At 48.6% G+C, this 20,377-nt stretch overlaps 1 long non-coding RNA gene across 1 annotated transcript in view; it reads left to right on the forward strand.

The window, feature by feature from the left end:
* The window catches only part of LOC129382715 (uncharacterized), a 73,174-nt gene that overhangs the window by 15,612 nt on the left and 37,185 nt on the right, over positions 1 to 20,377 (forward strand). Inside the window, exon 2 of the long non-coding RNA XR_008610762.2 lies at positions 15,103 to 15,144. This is a non-coding gene — a long non-coding RNA (uncharacterized lncRNA). The remainder of the gene's footprint in view (positions 1 to 15,102; positions 15,145 to 20,377) is intronic.

Genomic DNA, 20,377 nt, shown 5'->3' on the forward strand with positions numbered 1-20,377 from the left:
CCGGGGTTGGAAGTGTCCATTGTTGTAGGGGTAGCTGGGTGCAGGCGGCGACCGGAACGGAGCTCCAGGGAGCACGGGAACGCGAGAGGACGTCGGGATCTTGACGTACCTCCACCACTTTATAATACCGAGACCGATCAAGTTGTCCAGCGCTGTTTATTCCAAAAAAGGCAACGCCCGCAGCTCACGCGCGAAGAAGTCGAAGAAGAGGGAAGATGATGATGGCTATGTACAAATGAAAACGACGAAGTACGTTAACAGTGCTTACAATATATATATATATGTATAGTCACATCATAAGAAGCCAACAAACACTGACACCAAGAACAACATAGGGGAAATTACTTGTGCTTAATAAATGAAATAAAGAAACGATAAATAATGGTAATTAAAGTGGATGAAAAAAACAACTTGCCGCAGGTGAGAACCGAACCCACAACCTTCGCAGTTCGCGTGCGATGCTCTACCAATTGAGCTACCGCGGCGCTGTTTCCCCATCCACTTTCATGTGTATTTATGTGTACTAGTAGAACCCTGGGAGTGTTAGCCAGCGCCACCACTCTCAGACCTTAGCGGCGGACGTGGAACGTCCTTTTTGCCGCAGGCGTCACGAGAACGTGATCTTTTTGGGTGAAGGCAACTGGTCAATAAACCCACACATGCTATCTGAAGGCTTCAATGGTGCCGGATTCGAGACCCTCGTTATGGAATAAACGAGAAGAGAGAGTACTAACACTCCCAGGGTTCTACTGGTACACAAAAATACCCAAGAAAGTGGATGGGGAAACAGCGCCGCGATAGCTCAATTGGTAGAGCATCGCACGCGAAATGCGAAGGTTGTGGGTTCGATTCCCACCTGCGACAAGTTGTTTTTTTCATCCACTTTAATTACCCTTATTTATCGTTTCTTTATTTCATTTATTAAGCACAAGTTATTTCCCCTATGTTGTCCTTGGTGTCAGTGTTTGTTGGCTTCTTATCATATGACTATATATACATATATATATATATATATATATACACACGTGTGTGGGCTAAAATTGTACTATTTGCCACATGCATTCTTTCTTTTTTTTCATTTTTGAGAGTGTGCTCTGAAACGCCCCGCATATTATATAGCATATATCGAGCACATTTATGCCCTTACGGTCAGGGGCACATGGAAAAGCATTCTCTTTGTTTTTTTTTTTTTTTTTTTTTTGTAAGGCTAGCACATACGTTAATGCGGGCAGGTACGGAAGCAAGCTCTGCGTTTCCATCCCGCATCACATGACAACTGGGAGCCGTGATGAAGCCGTGGGAAAGCACAATTTTCCCTAATGTATCCATCACAAGACTCCGCACAGACATATTGTTTTTGTGCACGGCGGGAGATTTGACGAGCGTTCCAGCTTTAGAAGCCTGTCATCGCGCTTGCAACGATAAGTAATCAATATAATTATTAAATTGCATGTATTGCCACCCATCATGGTGGCTCAGCGGCTGTGGCGTTGCGCTGCTAAGCACAAGGTCGTGGGATCAAATCCCGGCCCCTGCGGCCCGATATCCATGGGAGCGAAAAGAAAAAAAAAACGCATGTGCGCGCTGTGTATTGGGTACACATTAAAGATCACCAGGTGGTCAAAATAATTGATGGGTCTCTCCACTACGGCGTTCCTCGCATTCATATCCTGGTTCTGGCACGTACAACCCCGGAATATTGTTACGAAAGATGCTTATTTACATGGTTAAACGAGGTTCAGCAGGTAGCCACAGGCAAGGCCCAGCCGGCGCATGTTACCCCGCGCCAACGTGCGCATTCCCTACTTCCTCTTTCTCGGCCTCAGTCGTGCAGTGCTGCTACATTTTCCCTGGGGGGCAGATGAAGCTCGCTGAGCGAGGTAAAGGAACCTGTGATGGTATTGCTGGAGTCTATGCACGTGAAGAATTTGCGTCGCACGTGAACGCCGATTACTTGCCGTCAATTTGGCGACGACATAGTTCACATCACTCAAGCGACTGAGTATAACGAATGGTTCAGTTTAAGTGGTGAGAAACTTGCGGTGCGATTTCTTTTTGCCAACAGATGTCCACAAGAAAACATAGTCAGCGGGAGTAAAGCTGACAAGGATATGCCGCGCATATCCTTGTCACTATGTATCGTGCTTCTTCAGCACGATACATAGTTTGGGCAATTGAAGGATCTTCTTGACGCGATAAAGGTCGAGTAGTATCGAGAAAGCACTGGGGAGCGCGTGCGTACAGCAAAAAGAGCGGCGCATATCCAGTAACTTCATGCCCTGCGCTATTGTACGCGTACGCTACAAATGTAAGACGGCGTCCCAATTTTTGTAGTCAGCAGCGACATACATTGATAGCATGTTGGTAAGGGTTCGATTTGTCCGCTCCGTGAGGCCATTGATTTGTGGGTGGTAATGAGTGGAATGACGATATGCAGAATTACAGAGCCGCAATATTTCTTCAACGACGTCGGCGGTGAATTTCCGTTCACAGTCACCGATGACAACCCGTCGAGCGCCGTGAGGGTGTATGACGTGTTGCAACAAAAAGGAAGAGACATCTGCTGCAGTGGCAGATGGAAGTGCCGCCGTTTCCGTTTAGCGAGAAAAGTAATCAACGCATACTATAATCCAGCGATAGCCAGCTGACGCTCTTGGAAGCGGGCCTAGCAATTGGATGCCGACTTTTTCAAAGGGCAATGTCGGTGGCCTAACTGGTTGCAAATTGCCTGCTGGAGCTGTCGTCGTTTGCTTGAGGAGCTGGCAAGCAGTACAGCTAGCGACACACTGTTTCGTTGTTTTCCAGTGCTTGGGCCAGAAAAATATCTGGTGAAGTCGGCGTAGTATGCGTGCAAAGCCAAGGTGCCCGGACGTGATATCGTCATGCATGGAACGAAGGACAGCAGGGCGGAGGTTTTCGGGTACAACTAGAAGCAATGGAGGACCATCAGCCGAATAATTTTTTTTCTACAGCAAACGATTATTAATATAACCGGTGTTGTTCCTGCTGGCTGACGTGCAACTGCCCGTAGGGATTTCAAGGTAGGGTCGCAACGTTGCTCGCTCTCGAAGGTACTCAGGTCTGGAAACTTCGACGAGATGGAAACTAGGTAGTCATCGAAGACATCATGGTCACCTTTAGTGTACGGCAAAGGGAGACGGGATAGGCAATCAGCATCCGTGTGACATCGTCCGCTCTTGTAGTTGACGGAAAAGCTGAACTCTTGAAGGCGCAAAGCCCACCGGGCCAACCGGCTATATGAGTCGCGCAAGCCCAACGAGCCAACCGAGTGAATGATGGTCAGTCACTATCGTGAATGTGCGGCCGTGTGGATACGGACGGAACTCCTGCATGGCGAACACGACTGCTAGGCACTCGAGTTCAGTAACGGTGTAGTTTTCCTCTCCTTTAAGGGGTGTCCGACTAGCGTAGGCAATTACATGCTGATGGCCACCGCAGATCTGAACAAGCACAGCGCCAATACCCACACTGCTGGCGCCAGTATGCGGCGCAGTTGACGCCTCCGGATCAAGATGCCACAGAACCGCTCCAGAATTCAACAAAAATTTCAGCTGTTCAAGCGCAGACTCGCAGTCAGCAGTCCACAAGTATGGGGGGCGTCTTCGTGAAGGAGAGACGTAAGGGGTGAGGCAAGCTGTTCGAAATTCATGATAAAGTGTCGGAATTATGGGCAAAGGCCCAGAAAACTTTGCAGATCTTTTACTCTGTGTGACTTTTGGAAGTCGCGAACCACTGCTATATTTACAGGGTCTGGTCGTGTGCCGTCTTTGTCGACTAGAAGGCCTAGTACTAGGGCTTGACGCTCACCGAAATGAAATTTCTTCGAGTTTACTATAAGGACAGCCTGCTGGATACAGACAAGAAAGACCTACAGGCGCTAAGTGTGCTCGTGATATGCCCGGCCATAGATAATGACGTCGTCTAAATAGCATAAGCAAATTTCCCATTTGAGTCCGCGGAGCACGGTATCTATAAATCGCTCGAATGAAGCTGGAGCGTTGCATAAGCCAAACGGCATAACGAACTCGGAAACCATCAGGTGTCACGAAGACTTTCTTCTTGTCTGAGGGGTGCATTGGAATTTGCCAATGTCGTGAGCGTAAATCAACAGAAGAGAAATACGACGCGGAATGAAGGCAGTCGATGGCGTCTATTCGTGGTAGAGGGTACACCTCTCTGTGATGGTGTGAGGTGGCGATAGTCCACACATAATCTCCATGAGTTGTCTTTTCCTCTTGACTAGGATCACAGGAGCAGCCCAGGGGCTCCGTGATTCCTGAATCACTCCTTCCCATCACATTTCTTCGATGTCTGGGCGATGACTTTTCTCTCTGAAGGTGAAACGCGATAAGGCTTCTGATGAACTGGCGTCGCTTACCCTGTATGGAGGGGGTGTTGCATACGAGACGCCAGTGGTGTGGGACGCTGGTTGGTCTTGACCAAAAAAATTGGACGACGCTTAAGCTTCGCCTTCAAGAGTGGAACGCGATAGCGTTATCGCACCCCGTTCGCTCCGCCTATTATTAAACGCAAGGGTATTGGGGCGTCCTCGCACCGGTCCCCGCACGGCCCCAATGCGCTCAAACAAGACGAAGGGGAGAAGCGGGCGAGTGGCCCGCTACCTGTCGGGGCAGCGCGATACATTGCGAGGAGGGGGTCTTCTGTGTTTGCCGCAAGATGGCTCCGCGTGTGCGCCAAGCGCAGAATAAATGTAGCGGAAACATACTTCGCTACTCGTTTAACTGCGACTTCTGTAATTTACATGCTCATAATTACCGATATACACCGCAGTATAACATTCTACGGCACGTTTCTAAGGCAACACCGCAATCACTAGAGGCGCTTTTGTCTCGCTTTGAACAACCGAACTCATCGCTGAGTGGTGGCGTATCCGTCTCAAACTCCGGAGACCCTGGTTCGATTCCCACCCAGCCATTCTTGCAAGTTGTTTTTATTTATGAATTGCCTTCCGGTATTTTTCACTCATGGCCAACGCCACCCACACCGGCTTTTCTGCGACACGAGGTCCTTAACGCTGTCGCGTTAATAAAACACTTTGGCGTAGCGAGCGAGCACTCCTTGAAGCAGACACTGATCACTAGAAGATAGGGAATCATGCGCTTAAAGACAGCAGAATTCTCATGGCTGCCATCGGGGTTGGGTTTTTCCTCCAGTTGACATCTCGACCGTTCCGACGCTGACAATGGCTTGTTCGTCAAAACTTGCCAGTTTAAGTCCTAGCGGCAATGTTATGTATTGGGTTGAAGCATTCACTGTCCACAAAATAGTACAACCATTGGTGGTGACAACGAAGGAGCGAGGGACTATCGCATTTTTCTTGAGCGCGTTGTTATAATCGGACTCTGCTAAACCACAACAACAAACCGTATGAGGGCGAGAAGTGTTGACAGATACAAGCATTACAGTCTGATGGGGCAATCACACAGCTTGCGACACGGAGAGAACAGCGGCGGCATCACTGGTGTTATCTGCCATTGGAGTTCGCGCGCCGCGGCGAAGAGAAATCGCGCCAGTGCCACAATCCAGAGTTGCCCCCACCTACGCAAAAAATCAATTCCTAGAATGATGTCGTGCCTTGTACGTGCAAGTACATTAAGTTAACTTCGAAATGTCTGGTCTCCCAGCATAAGTGAAACAGAACAGACCCTAAGGGAACGCAACATTTCCCCGCCAACTCCGCGAACGGTAGCGTTCCGATCTCTAGAAAACATAATTTGTTGTCCAAGACGATTTTCGAAAGACAGGCTCATAACAAACTGCAGTCCCGATTTAAACTAAAGCAAAATCACTCGCATTGTCAACTGAAACGCACACCTTATTTTTAAACATTATTCCACAAGGGAGTCTTGATGAAGATCAATATATTGCGGCCTCGCCTCCGTCGGTCGCACCAGCTAGCTGCCCAGCGGCGGCGGTGACAACGAGCGAAGACGAGATGACTGAGAGCGCCGTCGTGTCGGTTGCAGTGTGAGGCTGCAACCGGGTAATGGGGGAGTCACTGCGGTTTGCACGTCCCTGCGGCAGTCGGAAGGAACAGGGATACGGCCAGGGCTCATCAGCGGGAACATGGTGTATATAGCAGTAAAACACATTGTGGGGCCTGGGGCTAGTTGGTGCATAGCGTTCAAAAGATGAAGCGCCAACAGTGACGGCCACTAGGAAGGAACAAAACCATAGTATACTTATAGAAAAATTCTCACATTATGAGATTCGTGGTAGGCAGCTCGATTTAGTTCATATTCGCTGTTGTGTGTATCAGCAATTACCATTCATCTCCTCTCCTTATAAAATGTGGTGTGCCCCAAGGCAGCATTTTAGGTCCACTTTTGTTTAACGTATACAAGAGGGATATTCCCGGCATTGGTACAAGCTCAAAATTTGTTATATGTGGATGACAGCGCCATCTTGCCCTCTGGTGATGATGAAAACGATCTAGCGTCACGTCGTAATCACCTCCTTGATAAACTAGCGACTTTGTCCCATTCTAACTGTCGTAATATTAAACCAATTAAAACTAAGGTACCTTTTTCCCTGTCCAAAAGAAAGTAATTAACTTGGAACAGTATATATAGTGTGACGGACACAAAATTGGAATAGTCAATGAGCGTAAAATCCTTGGCGTTACATTTGGGTCGTGTCTCAGTTGGGATTCCCACGTTGACAATTTGTGTAACTCGCTTTCAATGAGTACGGGAGCGCTGTGGCGTTCTCATGCCATTATTCCAGTGTAAGCAAAATGACATATTCCGCACTATTTGCTTCACATATTAATTATTGCAGTTCGGCATGGTTTGCTACAACACCAAGAAATATGACCAAGATTTATTTATTAGAAAAGAACGTTATTCGCAAGATCGCAAATGTTGATGAGTTATCTTAGACAGAACATTATTTCCAGTCATACAACGTTCTGAAAACAGCGCGTATGCATGAATTTCGTGTTTTGCGCTCATTCTGTGTATCTTCATCCACTTTGAAGCATTGCATTACTTCAATTGCACTGCTTCAACAACCTAGGGATATCCGCCCACGCAGCTTTGACTAATACGACGTTTCCGTGCTTTCTATAAGTCGCACTCCTTGAAACCTAACCTTCCGTTAATCTTTAATAGATAACAAAGATATAGCGATGACCACAGTAATTATATTTTTTTAATTATTTTGGCGTGCATAAATTGATGTTCTTCTCGAGCTACGTTCCTGCTACTTAGCCTGCTATTATTTGTCCGTCACATTGTAGTCTGTTTTACAGGGAATAATTTCACATTGAATTGTTTAGTGCTTGTTGTATATATAATGAATTATCCTTGATTTGTTATTTAATTGATCTGCTACATACTGATAAGGCTCTTGTACTTAACTATGTTGCCATTTATGCTAGTGTTTTTTTACAATACACTTAGATATCTAGCAATGCATACTTTAGTACTCTAACAAGTTTCCTGTATTTATTGTGTTATCATTTCTTCTTAGCATTATGTACGACGTATTACACTATTGTTATTTCTGATTGTTTATTTTTAATGCCCTGTTACCTACATATATGTACCTGTTCATGGTTTGGCATGGACATCGAGGTGGGGCTCCACGTGCACATTAAGCAAAACCCTGCGTTGTATTTTATCCCCTGGTCTCTGTCAAGCTGATGACCGCAGCTTTTAGCCCTGGAGAAAATAAATAACAAATTTGAATATACAAATTTTGCCTTGAAGTGTGGCTTCACAGCGGGGCCACCGTGAAGCCGCGCCTGAAGGCAAGGTTCTTCGACATTTTAAACTTTCCTTCTATCCTGGGGAATTCACCCACTCCGCACTCCTGCGTGTTCAAGCTCTCTTCTCCCCTCCTTCGTGGTCACCAATTCTCCTCCCCTTTGTGGGTCACCATTTTGCTGTCAGTGTTCGGCCAATCGCCAACGCCGCGCCGGCAAAATTAGTCACGTGACCCGTTCCACGGCGCTATCTCGCTCTGCGTGAAGCCCTTCACGATACGGCGGTATGACCAATCAGCCTTGGGATTTTCGGTTCGGTCGCGTTTCCTCCATCGCCGCTGCCCTTGCCAAGGCTGCCAAGTCCGCACTGTCATCCGCTGTCGTGTGAACGCTAGCTGAGAAGCGATCCGATTCACGTCGCACATCACGTGACTGATTCGTCTGCGGTTAAATCCGATGTGGGTATCCAGTTTTGTCCGCACCGCCGAGGAATGGAGGAATACAGCCGCTCGCCAGAGATACGACGTGGATGAGCAGCGCTTTCTGCGAATGTAGACTGTTTTTGCGAAGAACTGAGCGTCGCTCTGGGTGGTTCTTTCATGTGCGCTGATCTCTTTTCTTTTTTACTGCCGTGTAGTTGTAATTGGGGGCGAAGGTTATATGCGGTGGAGGCTTGTACACCCAAAAATACGGTAGTTCGACGTTTCATTCTCGAATTGTGACGAGAAAAAAAAGCCAATCGAGAGCTTAGAAAACGAGATAGCGTAGTAGTTGCAGCAAACCTCAGATAGTAAAACGTGATTAACGAGTAGCACACCCTTTAATTACGCATGTCTACTGTTTAAAAGGAAAGTCATATCAAATTCAGCGGTTACCACTAGGCGACATTAAAAAAGCAATGGTTCTGCTTATTGAAAATACGGATGTTCCGATTTGTGTTTTTAGAATAATTGCTTATAGTTTTCGTATATTCACTGTATTTACTTTTTTTCTAGCACAACTGAGTTTACAACCGTCTTATAACTTTAGTTTTAGCAATTACTCTAACGTTGGACAGGAAGTTTCTCTATAGCCCTATGTTCTCGGACCTCATACTGCAAATTTATTTTCTATTATGAAGCTAATAAACCTAATTCCTATTGATTCTGACTACGAAACTTACTTTCTGATACAGCCTGCAACTATTTATGCAGTGTCATGCTGTCGTCCGGCGAATAACAATTTTTGCCATATGTTGGACCTCGCCGCACCTTGTGCTTTTTCGCGGGACTGACTGAGTACCGCACTCATATTGACACGTGTACTTATATTTATCGGGCGACCACGTTTCGCCGCCTAACAAATGTTATTGCACAGCGCGGGACACGCCTGTATGTATCTGAGATTTCCGGAAAGTTATCGATGCTTCTATTCGCCGTCTGTTGTCGCCGAACCTTATGTTATCTGATTTCATCACCTGACGCGACTGGTGTAGAACTTTGTGGAAGGCACGCCGGTCCCAACGAGTCTGGAACATTCTATGGTTGATGTATACAAGCCGACGCGCTTGACCCGTTGATCAGATTTTCGAAGATCGCCGACCGTGTTCGCCGCTATCGTTGTGCTATAAGTGTAGCCTCTTTTTGTGGGTACAGGTTCGCCCAATAAAAGTTAGTTTTGTCTTTCATAGTATTGCTACTGTGTTCTTCAACGTCACCACCACGGGACATCATGTGGAGGTGCTTTTTGTTCATGTACCGGACGCCCCCGACGAGCCATGATCCAAGCCCGGACCACAAAGAGAACACCAACGTAGTCCCGGACCATCGAGCAAGCCGCCGTCTTCAACAACTGCCCCCGCAGCACGGACTGTTGCCTGAGATGACCAGGAAGATCGCCACCAAGTCCACCCCAATGACCGCCCCAGCGTCCCCCATCATGCTGCAGCAGCCCAGGGAGCCTCCGACGTTCCGTGGTTCAACGTTCGAGGACCCGGTAAGCTGGCTTGAGACATACGAGAGGGTCTCTGCTTTTAACAACTAGAACAGCGAGAACAAACTGCGACATGTCTTCTTCACATTGGAAGACGTTGCCAGGACGTGGTTCGAGAACCGAGAAGCCACCTTAACGACCTGGGAGCTGCTCCAAGCGGCTTCCTGCAGACATTCGCAAGCGTCATACGCCGAGAACGAGCCCAAGCGCTATTAGAAACCCGGGTGCAGCTACCTAATTAGACAACCGCGATCTTCACGGAGGAAATGAGCCGCCTATTCCGCCACGCCGACCCGGAAATGTCCGAGGAAAAGAAAGTCCGGCTACTGATGCGTGGTGCAAAGGAGGAACTTTTGCCGGAATGGTACGAAGCCCACCGAAGACTGTCGACGAGTTTCTTCGCGAAGCCATCAGCATCGAGAAGACACTGGAAATGCAGAACCGGCAATTCAACCGCCGCACGAATCTGACAAGCTACGCCGGAGTTCAGTCACTGGTCACCGACGACCTGCGAGAGACTATCCGAGCGGTCGTGCGGGAGGAGCTACAGAAGCTGTTCCCGTCATCACAGCCTCAAGTGGCTTCGATTGCCGACGCCGTACGTGAGGAGCTCCAACAACAAATTGGAGTGGCCCCTGAATCGCCGCAGCCTCAGCCGCAAGCCATGACATACGCCGCTGTAGCCCGCCGTCACGTTCCCCCTCCGCGCCCACGGCAAGGCCCAGTGACGACACAGTTCCGTCGACCACCACCGCCGCCGCCAGCACGCCCACCCGTCGCCCAGTGCAGCTACCCGAGGAAGACAGACGTTTGGCGCGCTCCTGACCACCGCCCGCTCTGCTACCACTGCGGAGAAGTGGGTCACATCTACCGTCGATGCCCATACCGGGAGATGGGACTCCGAGGGTTCGCCGTTAACGCGCCGCGACCACGGATTGGCGAACGACCTAGCGATATCGCCGACTACTTCGCCACCACTCAGTGGAGTCCTCGACGACCATCCCGTTCGCCGTCACCAGGCCGCTACTTGTCGCGGCAGTGCCCACCATACAGCGGCCCAGCCCAGGGCCGCTCTGCGAGCCCATATCTGAAAAACAAAAAGCAGCAACCGATGGAGGTGCGGTTGCTGTTCGTCGAACTGACGAAGATCCTCCGCCGCCGCCGACGAAGACGACGAAGAGACAATCTCGACGACATAATAACGACACGCCGCCGTCCCGACGAAGTCAGGAAGCCAAGACTACACCTACGAAAGACGACTTGACGACGCGACGTTCGAACTTCAGTTCAACACGACGCAGCCGTGATCCGACGCCAAGACCTAACTGCAACGCCAGACAAAGAACCACCGACCTCGACGTGCTTCTCGACGGACACTCACTTACCGCCTTAGTGGACACAGGGGCTAATTACTCCGTAATGAGTGGACACATCGCCGCCAAGTTGAGGAAAGTTAAGACTGCATGGGAAGGCCCTCAAATTCGGACCGCTGGAGGATACCTGATTACGCCGACTGGGATCTGCACGGCAAGAATTACCCTACATGACCGGACTTACCCTGCCACCTTCGTTATCCTCCAACAGTGTTCACGAGGCGTCATTCTCGGTATGGACTTCCTGAACCAACACGGCGCAATGATCGACCTGAAGTCGAAGTCAATAACGCTGTCGAAAGATAAAGCGATACCGCCGGAGAGCCCTCGTAGTCACCACGCCTTGAGTGAGCTCAAAGATCAAGTGAGCATCCCGCCTCGCTCCAGCATTGTTATTTCGGTCGGCACCGAAACACCCGCTGACGTAGAAGGCGTCATCGAAGGCGACCAACGTCTACTGCTAGACCGTGAAATTTGCGTCGCAAGAGGGATCGCTCGACTGCATGGAGGGAAAACTGAAGTGTTGCTGACGAACTTCAGCCAGGAGTTCAAGCACATCAAGGGCACGACGATCGCGTACATCGAGGAAATTCTGGAAACCAGTAATGCGTTTGTCCTCTCGAATTCCGCCGCATTTACCCCGACGACCATGCTTCCCGAACCAGACTACGACATTTATCCAAGTTTCCCCGTGATTAAATGCCCTAGGGACAACGCCGGTGTGCCCTTCCAAATATTCGACTAGCGCTTTTAGCTCCGGGTCTCCTCGTTGCTGTTCGGCGAAGTCTTCCGCGCTTATTATTCCAATGAAGGCGTCGTCATCCTCGTCATTTTGCGGCGGCGGGTCAACAGGAGCGCGTGATAGGCAATCGGCACCCGAGTGTTTTCGTCCGGACTTGTATGTTACAGTTATGTCGTATTCTTGTAGTCTGAGGCTCCACCGTGCCAGCCGTCCTAAAGGGTCCTTTAAGTTAGCTAGCCAACACAACGCGTGATGGTCACTGACCACTTTGAATGGCCTGCCATATAGGTAAGGGCGAAATTTCGCTGTAGCCCAAACTATGGCGAGGCATTCCTTTTCGGTTGTAGAATAATTGCCTTCAGCTTTTGACAACGACCGGCTTGCGTAAGCTATCACGTGTTCATATCCATCTTTTCTCTGGACTAGGACGGCACCGAGGCCTAGGCTACTGGCGTCAGTGTAGATTGCGGTATCGGCGTGCTCGTCGAAGTGCGCAAGTATGGGCGGCGACTGCATGCGTCGTTTGAGTTCTTGAAATGTATCGGCCGGCGGCGTTTCCCACTTGAACTCGACGTCACATTTAGTTAGCTGTGTCAGCGGCTCAGCGATGCGTGAAAAGTCCTTGACAAATCGCCTGTAGTAGGCACACATGCCAAGAAATCTACGCACTGCCTTCTTGTCGATGGGCTGCGGGAACTTTGCGATGGCAGCTGTCTTCTGCGGGTCGGGGCGGACTCCAGACTTGCTGATGACGTCGTCTAGGAATAGAAGCTCATCGTAAGCGAAGCGGCACTTTTCTGGCTTCAGAGTGAGCCCTGATGACTTGATGGCTACTGGTACTGTTGCAAGCCGCCTCAGGTGATCGTGGAAATTTCCGACGAAGACAACGACGTCATCCAAGAAAACGCGACAGGTCTGCCACTTCAGTCCTGCTAAAACCGTGTCCATCACGTGATGGAACGTTGCATGCGCCGAGCACAGTCCAAATGGCATAACCTTGAACTCGTAGAGGCCGTCTGGGGTGACGAAGGCGGTCTTTTCGCGATCTCTTTCGACGACTTCTATTTGCCAACAGCCAGACTTGAGGTCCATCGACGAGAAGTATTTAGAGTTGCAGAGCGGATCCAATGCGTCGTCTATCCGTGGGAGGGGGTATACATCCTTCTTCGTGATCTTGTTCAGACGACGATAACCGACGCAGGAACGTAGGGTTCCGTCCTTTTTCTTCACCAGGACAACAGGGGATGCCCACGGGCTTTTCGACGGCTGGATGATGTCGTCGCGCAGCATTTCGTCGACTTGTTCTCTTATAGCTTCACGTTCACGCGGCGAAACTCGGTCAGGGCTCTGGCGGAGTGGTCGAGCGCACTCGTCGGTGAATATGCGATGCTTGGCGACTGGTGTTTGTCGAATCCTCGATGACGTCGAAAAGCAGCCTTTGTATCGTCGGAGCAGACTTCTGAGCTGCTGTTGCTTAAGCGTGGATTGTCTTCGTTCACGCTTCAAAACAACCTACTCGTGAAGAAGAACTTCTCACCAGTCCGCGCCAACTACCTTCTTGTTGTTCCGTCGGCGCTGCGTCCAGATGTACTGCACGCCCTACATGACGATCCGACCGCTGGGCACCGCGGTTTCTCTCGGACGCTATCGAGGATACAAGAAAGGTATTACTGGCCGCACCTAACCGCCGATGTTGCCCGTTACGTCAAGACATGCCGAGACTGTCAGCGACGTAAGACACCACCGACAAGGCCAGCGGGATTACTACAGCCGATCAAGCCTCCTTACCGACCTTTTCAGCAGATCGGGATGGACTTGTTGGGACCCTTTTTCACATCAACTTCCGGAAATAAGTGCGTCGTCGTGGCGACGTATTATCTCACCCGCTTCGCGGAAACTAAAGCTCTACCGAAAGGCAGCGCAGCCGAAGTGGCGAAATTTTTCGTCGAGAACATCCTGCTGCGACATGGTGCTCCAGAGGTCCTCATCACCTACAGAGGAACGGCTTTTACAGCAGACCTCACGTAAGCCATTCTGCAATACAGCCAGACAAGTCACAGGACGACAATTGCCTACCATCCGCAGACGAATGGTCTCACGGAGCGCCTGAACAAGACCCTCGCCGACATGCTAGCAATGTACGTCGACGTCGAGCACAAGACGTGGGATGCGGTCCTGCCCTACGTAACATTCGCTTACAACACGGCGGTGCAAGAAACAACGCAGATCACGCCATTTAAGCTGGTTTACGGCAGGAACCCGACGACGGCGCTCGACGCCATGCTGCCGCACGTCCCTGACGAAGAGAATCTTGACGTCGCTACCTACCTCCAGCGCACCGAAGAAGCCCGACAGCTCGCCCGCCTGCGGATCAAGAACCAGCCGAGGACCGACAGCCGACACTACAACATCCGATGACGCTTCGTCGAGTATCAGTCCGACGACCGTGTTTGGGTTTGGACCCCGATACGCCGACGAGGACTCAGTGAGAAACTACTGCGACGCTATATCGGACCCTACACGTTCATCCGACGTATTGGCGCACTGGACTATGACGTCGTGCCAGACGGCATTTCGCCTTCACAACGGCGCCGCGCACGACCTGAAGTGGTCCACGTGGTGCGCCTTAAACCCTTTTACGGACGCTGACGAACTTCCTTATTTTGTTGTTTTCTTTGCTACGAGTGCTTTTCTTTATTACTTTCGTTTGCAGCATCGTGTGGATGCTTTTTAAGAGGGGGGGTAATGACAAGTGTACTTATGTTTATCGGGCGACCACGTTTCGCCGCCTAACAAATGTTATCGCACAGCGAGGGACACGCCTGTATGTATCCGAAGTTTCTGGAAAGTTATCGATGCTTCTATCCGCTGTCTGTTGTCACCGAACCTTATGTTATCTGACTTCATCACCTGACGCGACTTTGTGGAAAGCACGCGGGTCCCAACGATTAGTCTGGAACATTCGACGATTGATGTATACAAGCCGACGCGCTTGAACCGTTGATCAGATTTTCGACGATCGCCGACCGTTTTCGCCACTATCGTTGTGCTATAAGTGTAGCCTGTTTTTGTGGGCACAGGTTCACCCAATAAAAGTTAGTTTTGTCTTTCACAGTATTGACTGTGTTCTTCAACGTCACCACCACGTGACAATATTTATGTTTCCGAGTTTTGGTTCAGCAAGTTGGAGTGAGCATCATAAGTTTTAAGATTCTTTAAAAATCCTGACTGAATACAAGCTGAAATGTTGGCTTTCATAATCGCAGGTTCCCGAGGGCTCCGACAACGTAGGGACGAGCAGCGACCAAGTGAGACATTAAAATTTGTTGTTGGTTTCTGGCGCATGGATTTTATAGTATTTTAGACGTTATTGTGTGCTGTGCTAGGAGCCATGACGGAAGGCTACGAAAATTGCAGAAGCAGATTTTTGTGCTTTTCTAGGAGAGTAACTGCGCATTTGCATTGCCGCTTTGGTTTGGCTGTCTGCTTCCAGCTAGGTGCCTCTTGAGGCTAGTTTCGTTGACAAATTTCTTTTAGTATCACGTACTAGCACAAAAATCGGAGCTCTTTAATGTCTCGCCGATGATTCATACGTTATGTACACCAGAGACTTGGCTTGCGCAGATCAAGTCGCTTTGAGAGGTATTTCTATTCACGCGAGCTGTTTTTTTTTTAAATTTCACTGTCTATAGACACTTGCCCAGCGTGAAAGGGCTGCGATAATGCCAAGGTTTCCCCGGTACACGCGAGAAGCAATGCGTCTGTCTGTGTGTAGCACCTACTTATTCAACAACTGGGTGTGTTTCCGCTGCTCGTGTACGTGCGTGTACCGAAGCGAATGCCGTGTGTCGAGCTTCTGCAGCTTCATATTCATTCGCCTTATGCTGCGATGACCGAACGTAAGGCGCGTGGCATAGTACTTGAATAACCGAAGCGTCATGAAGAAATGTGGGCGATCAACGCGAAGCATCTCAACTATTCTCGTCGCCGTGGCGCTGGTATCTCGTTATGCAGTCAAACTCGTTCTACGCTTTTATGACAACCTGGTGCCGCTGGCTCGAGCGCGAACATCCAATAGAAGCTGTACCCTTATTTGTGAACGAAGCGTATGCCAGGATGAAAGTCACGCATCGAAATGGTTTCCATTAATGAGCACCTCACAATTCGTTGCCCTTGTCCGATGCAACGCCAGTGTAAAACGCTTTCGTTCTCTCTTGCGATTGTGCCATTTATTGCTGCCACTGGATGCTTAAAGCAGCTGTTGGTCAATATGCTTTGGAACTGAGCTCCCAAGTTTGAGTGCCGGACCAGGACGAATATTTCTTTAATTGGGAGGCTTTTCTTTCGAGGAACCCGTATGGGTTTCCTTTGTAGCAACTACTACTATTGGGTAGGATGTCTCATTTTCCTTTTATTACTTGTCTCCACCTTGCAGGCTTCCGTTAAACTATTACTTTAAACTGCATTCTGCCGACACAGCGAACGCCCTACTCTCAGTCAAAGCGTATTCAGAAGTCAAAATCGTTCATATTTGTCATGAAGAGCTTCTCTTCGCAAAATATATCTGCACCTAGTAAAAGCATGTGCTGGCTAAGCTACGCCCTCTGTGTAGTACAATAACAACGTATGCTACATAATTAGCGCTATATGGCAGCGGACAACTTACCAGCTCCATGGCTTCGTACCCTTGTTCACGATAGCGCAATCGAAGAAAAGAAAATCTGAACTACGACCTAGAAGGCTACCCTCGCGCAAATCTACCCGTGTATCCTTAACAATACTCCATCCATCACGATCCTCCATAATCGTGCCTCCATAAAAGCAATTAACTTAAAACAGACTTGTTTAAGATACTAAAGCAGTGTGCTAAAGACCGCAATATAAGCCAAAGTGTGACTTTTGCTGTTCTTTTTCCAGAACAAATCTCTACCCGTGTTCAGATTTGTACGACGCTCAGAAAACAAGTCACGCCATTGTATCTTGTTGCATATATATAATGTACATTTCTCCCCATCTAGAAACGTTATGGCTGCTATTGGTGAACAAAGCTTGCTTCAATACGTATAATGACGTGCGCTGAATGCTAGGTGAGATAAACTGGACTACATGATTGTGATAAAAACAAAGTGAGAAAACCTTGTGCGATCATGACATCGCCAATATACTAAAGGGATCTCGCAAGCGCCAAGAGGCTTTTCAAGCCTTTCAGTGCCTTCACTCAAGGGTGGTACAATTTTTCAGGTTGGGTCACTGTGCTACTTTTGCGACTTCCTGTAACAAAACCGTAAAAATGCTTAGCATTGCACGCGAGCTGCTCTAACTGCTTTGAGACAGTGAGCGAGATAACCATGGGTTCGTGTTCAGGCCAGATTTAGAGCAAAGCTGCATGTACAGTCGCGTTCATAAATTTGGAGACCATGCGAGCCCGTGGCCGTGTGCATACGCTCGCTGTCTGGCGGCTCGGTGCCTGCTGTCGAGAGTATCGCAGTGCGCATGCGCGTCCTCGCTGGCTGCGCACCAGCGCGCGGGCCGATTATCGTAATTTGCGTTCGTTGTCACCAGGGGCGCGATCGGAGATTTTTGTTCGTTCAGCACTCTCTCCAGCTGGCGGCATGGTTGCAGAAGACTAAGCGGCAATACACAAAATGCGCTTATACACTTTCACAGTGTAAGACCTCTCAAACAACGCCTGTGTCCGCCAATAGAGAGGCGCGATAACGCAGTGGAAATATCTGAGCACAGCAGCGTGAAAGCCTGATAATGAGTAGCGCCTCTTCGAACGAGGCATTCTGCCGACGATAGCACTCCGAGCAGGGAACGCCGCGCTCCGCAAAAAGCGCGAGTGGTGTGTATCGGCCACGGTGCAAGATATGTACAGTCGCGATCAATTTGAAGGTGATCGCTCGAGCTGCAACCGGAAGGCTTGCCAAGCTGCATAGCGGCCGATTTCTGAACTGCGAAGATAAAAATTGCGCTGCCTTCTTCCCCTTTTACGCTCGTCCAGACTGCAACCGTAACCCCCAAAACTAACTCGCGACATTTTTCTGCTTGTTACCCTTTCATGGCAATGATGTGTGTGCGTGGCTGCCTCATGCATACATTGGCTAACAATGACGCCTCTGTGCAATAGCTGAGAAGGCAGTCGAAATTAATTCGCAGGTTATCTCGTGAAGGATGACGAAAAGCTGTGAATTGCCAGACGGTGGTGACAGCTGCTCAGCGAACAGCAAAAGAGAGAGATGGAAGCTATCTGATGTTTCCCTCTCGACTGACGGTGATGACCTAACGTGGCGATGCTCATAGTTTGGGTCGCCGCTCGAGCGATCACCTTTAAATCGATCGCGACTGTACTCCTCCTTAGGTGGGGAATCTTCTCGGCTTGCTGAGATACGATCGACCAGCTAAAGTTACAATGGCGCGCTTTCAGCGGCCCGGTGGCGGCAGCGGATACATTTTGGAGCGACGACGCAACTTCAATTAAAACGCATGCAGTGGCTTGCGCGGACAAGAAACGCGCGCATAATACAGCCAACCAGAGATTGGCGTCTGCAGGCGGCGACGCGTCGCCGTATCTGCTCATAAGCCCGGCGATGCCCTCTCCCCCACCAACTCCCCTTACTATGGTGACATATATCTATATATATATATATATATATAGTGTAGCGAAGTGACGCAGCCGTTAGATATCAGACGCATCAGCTCACCAGGGAGACGAAGATGAATGGGGATGAGCTCTGGCAGGGGCAAGTCCAAATCCACAGGTACGACGACGAGAAGTAGCATTTAAACAACTAGGTTTATCCACTTGATATTTTACTTTGTGTTAACACTACAAAATATATACAAACAGAACGATGTCATACCCGTCGTCGTCGGCCTGCCTGACCAGCCTGGTCTCCCGTGGTGAAGTTGCGCCGTCCGCTGCTGTCTACTTGCTCACACTAAAAAACTACTGTGAAGTGATTTTCGAAAAGGAGACGGAAGGGATGAGTGCAGTGCCGTAACTGTATCTCACAGGAGGACACCTCAACAGCACTGCACGGGGAAGGGGGAATGGGGAGAAAAAGGGGAAGGAGAGAAAGACAGGAGGAACGTGGCAAGGGCAAAAAAAAAAACAGATGAAAATGCGAGTGCGGGCCTCAGAGCCGCGCTCTCAAGTGCGTCGCATTGCAGTAGTGTAGCAGTGCCGAAAGAGCGTGCTTCACGATGGACGAGTGGGCTGCAGGGAATAGCAGTGCGGTCCAGTGGCGTAGCCAGAAATTTCGTTCGGGGGGGGGGCTAACGTTGCAGCTCGGCCTCCTCCTAAGAGGAAACATTAGGTCGGATGCTCTTGTCTAAATACATGTAGAAGGAGTATTGGTTTTTCTCGGCAACCACTGCACAAAATTTGATGAGGTTTGTTGCATTTAAAAGAAAATCTTAAATTCTAGTGACTGTTTGTTTCGAATTTTCGATTTAGGTAGTCAATATTTTATTGAAAAGTGGCAAAATCGAAAATTTTCAGGAAACGACACAATGCAGTTTACAACTCTGTATATCAGCAATAAAAATTGATATCACAATTCTGTGATTTGCAGATAACAGGACATCTACAGCGGACAAAGTTGATATGTTACACATGAGTCTAAAAAAATGAAGTCTTATGGAAACACGGCTTTTGCAGAACCCTTGTACATAACATAACCAATTCCCGTAAGATACAAATAGACATATCGAATTTGTCCGCTTTGAATGGTGCAATGGATGCTGTTTACAGAAGCGGGATATCTGTTCTTGATGCAGAGCTATTAATTTGTAAACTTCGTGTTACTATTTTTTTCGAAGTTTCGAATTTTTCAAAATATTTTAAATAAACAAAGTTCAGGCCCTAAATCGAAATTCCGCTTCCAACAGACACTAGAATTCAACTTACTCTCTGAAATGCGACAAATTTCATTAAAAGCGATTCAGGAGTTATCTCAGAAAAGCGTTTCTACGTTTTACATGTATCTGAATAGGCCACGTCGGAGTTCAGCCCGAGTTAAAGCTTCCTCTTAAACAATTTGCCTATGGATCAAATACATGAATAATAGCTGCATTATCATTGCCAAAGATGCTGCAAACGAATTCTTGAACGCTACGCACTGTCAATACAAGTAAAATATGTATTCTTTTCATAAAATATTATACTCATATGTGCCAGAAATTGTGCCCAACATAACTGGTGTCAATGCTTCCATGTTTTTCGTCTATTTAATAAGTAAAGAAAATATCACACGAACTTTAGAACTACATCAGTTCGAAACCACCAAAGCATTCCATGCCGCTGATATGAAAAATGCAAAGGCCATGAAATGAACAAGTTGAGGACAAATATGTTAATGAAACTTTGTCATTCAAGATCCTTGTTTACATTCTTGTACATATGAAACGGCCAGTGAAAAATCTCAATGACGCTGTCATTTGTTCCAATGTATTACGCAGGAGCAGCTGTCACCGGTCGTGTATCGTGAGTAATTGCACCGAAATTATAGTCGCAACAGAGAGCACGTATAAAAAGCA

This window comes from Dermacentor andersoni, chromosome 6 (assembly GCF_023375885.2).
Source record: "Dermacentor andersoni chromosome 6, qqDerAnde1_hic_scaffold, whole genome shotgun sequence".
Classification (NCBI taxonomy): domain Eukaryota; kingdom Metazoa; phylum Arthropoda; class Arachnida; order Ixodida; family Ixodidae; genus Dermacentor; species Dermacentor andersoni.